General features: G+C 41.7%; 1 protein-coding gene across 2 annotated transcripts in view; it reads left to right on the top strand.

The window, feature by feature from the left end:
• HABP4 (hyaluronan binding protein 4) overlaps positions 1 to 1854 on the top strand; it is a 42134-nt gene that overhangs the window by 19384 nt on the left and 20896 nt on the right. The gene's annotated exons all lie outside the window — the stretch shown is intronic.

The raw sequence follows: 1854 nt of genomic DNA, 5'->3' as shown, positions 1-1854 counted from the left end.
AACCTCCTCAGTAGCTGGGATTACAGGCACGCGCCACCATGCCCAGCTAATGTTTTGTATTTTTAGTAGAGACGGGGTTTCACCATGTTGACCAGGATGGTCTCGATGTCTTGACCTCGTGATCCACCCGCCTCGGCCTCCCAAAGTGCTGGGATTACAGGCTTGAGCCACCGCGCCCGGCAAGACCGATTTCTTAATAGAAATAAATATTAATTTATACATTTACTTAATATGTTTTTTTAATAAATTGAGTAATAAGTTTATTTCTTAACAAATCGGCCTGAGGTCATGAAAATGATGTATGTGCAGGAGTTATGTGCTATTCTTGATTAGTGAGAAGAAAGTGGAGGTGAGCCTAACACAGTAAGTGATGTGTTTGTGGCTGGCAAAGCCCAGGTGCTTTGCAGTGTATTAAAGGTGTAAGGGCTTTGCTGTAGTTTAGTATTCCCATTTGAAGACACTGATGGCAATAACTGGATTTAAGGACAAAATCTCTTCAAACTGGTGTGACTGAGCCATTTCAGTAATACTGCTTTCCTTCAGTAGTTTGACACTGCTAAAATACAGTTTTGCCTATTTGTGCTGAAATAGAATTTTTCCATCTGCAAGAATTAAAGTGTATCAGATATTATTTATTTGTTAAAATTGGAATAGACACCCATGAATGCCGTTTTCGATAACGCTGCCTGTCAACTTTTATTGTGAAGAGCAAGACACTTTTATTTATTCTCAAAGCAACATTTGATGAAAATCTGTTCATTGTCAGAGATTTGATTAAGTGTGAAGTCTGGTTGAATTTGAACGCGGCGACAAAGCCTTGAAGTGTGTAACGTCATTTTATGGGACATATGTGCACAAACAGGCATTTTCTACACTAGTACAACTGAAGTCAAAATATAGACATGGGCCCTGGGGTTATCTCTCTCTTCTGATAAATATAACATTGACAATTTACTTTCAACAAAATAGCAGAACCTACCAAATTAATTGCTGCTAATTTTGAAACTTCATCGTCTTGTAGTTTTGATCATATGGTTCTGTAAGAACTGTAGGCATAATATTTTATATTCATTTATAAAATAAACATGGGGAGATCTGTGACTGTAAAATAAACTAATTGCTCGAGTTTAAGAAATACTCAGTTTTTTTTGTGGTTCATACCTGTGATCCTAGGCATAAGGAGGCTGAGGCAGGTGGATCACTTGAGTCCAGAAGTTCAAGACCAGTCTGAGCAACAAAGTGAAACCCCATCTCTATAAAAAATACAAAAAATTAGCCGGGCATGGTAGTGTGTGCCTGCAGTCCCAGCTACTCCAGAGGCTGAGGTGGGTAGATCTCTTGATCCCAGAAGGTCGAGACTACAGTGAGCTGTGATGGTGCCACTTCACTCCAGCCACCATGCCCAGCTAATTTTTGTATTTTTAGTAGAGATGGGGTTTCGCCATGTTGGCCAGGCTGGTCTCAAACTCCTGGCCTCAAGTGATCCACCCTCCTTGGCCTCCCAAAGTGTTAGGATTACAGGTGTGAGCCACTGCACCCAGCCTGGAACCTTCATTTAAAAAAATAGAAGTTAATTATTCAAATTTTGTTTTAAGAAAGAGGTTTTAAAAAATTGATTATAGGCCGGGCGTGGTGGCTCACGCTTGTAATCCCAGCACTTTGGGAGGCCGAGGCGGGTGGATCACAAGGTCAAGAGATCGAGACCATCCTGGTCAACATGGTGAAACCCCGTCTCTACCAAAACTACAAAAAATTAGCTGGGCATGGTGGCGTGTGCCTGTAATACCAGCTACTCAGGAGGCTGAGGCAGGAGAATTGCTTGAACCCAGGAGGCGGAGGTTGCGGTGAGCCGAG

The sequence above is a fragment of the Cebus imitator genome, unplaced genomic scaffold (genome assembly GCF_001604975.1).
Source record: "Cebus imitator isolate Cc_AM_T3 unplaced genomic scaffold, Cebus_imitator-1.0 Scaffold196, whole genome shotgun sequence".
Taxonomy (NCBI): domain Eukaryota; kingdom Metazoa; phylum Chordata; class Mammalia; order Primates; family Cebidae; genus Cebus; species Cebus imitator.
Note: the sequence above shows the minus strand (reverse complement) of the source record. Positions and strands in the feature narration are given on the sequence as shown.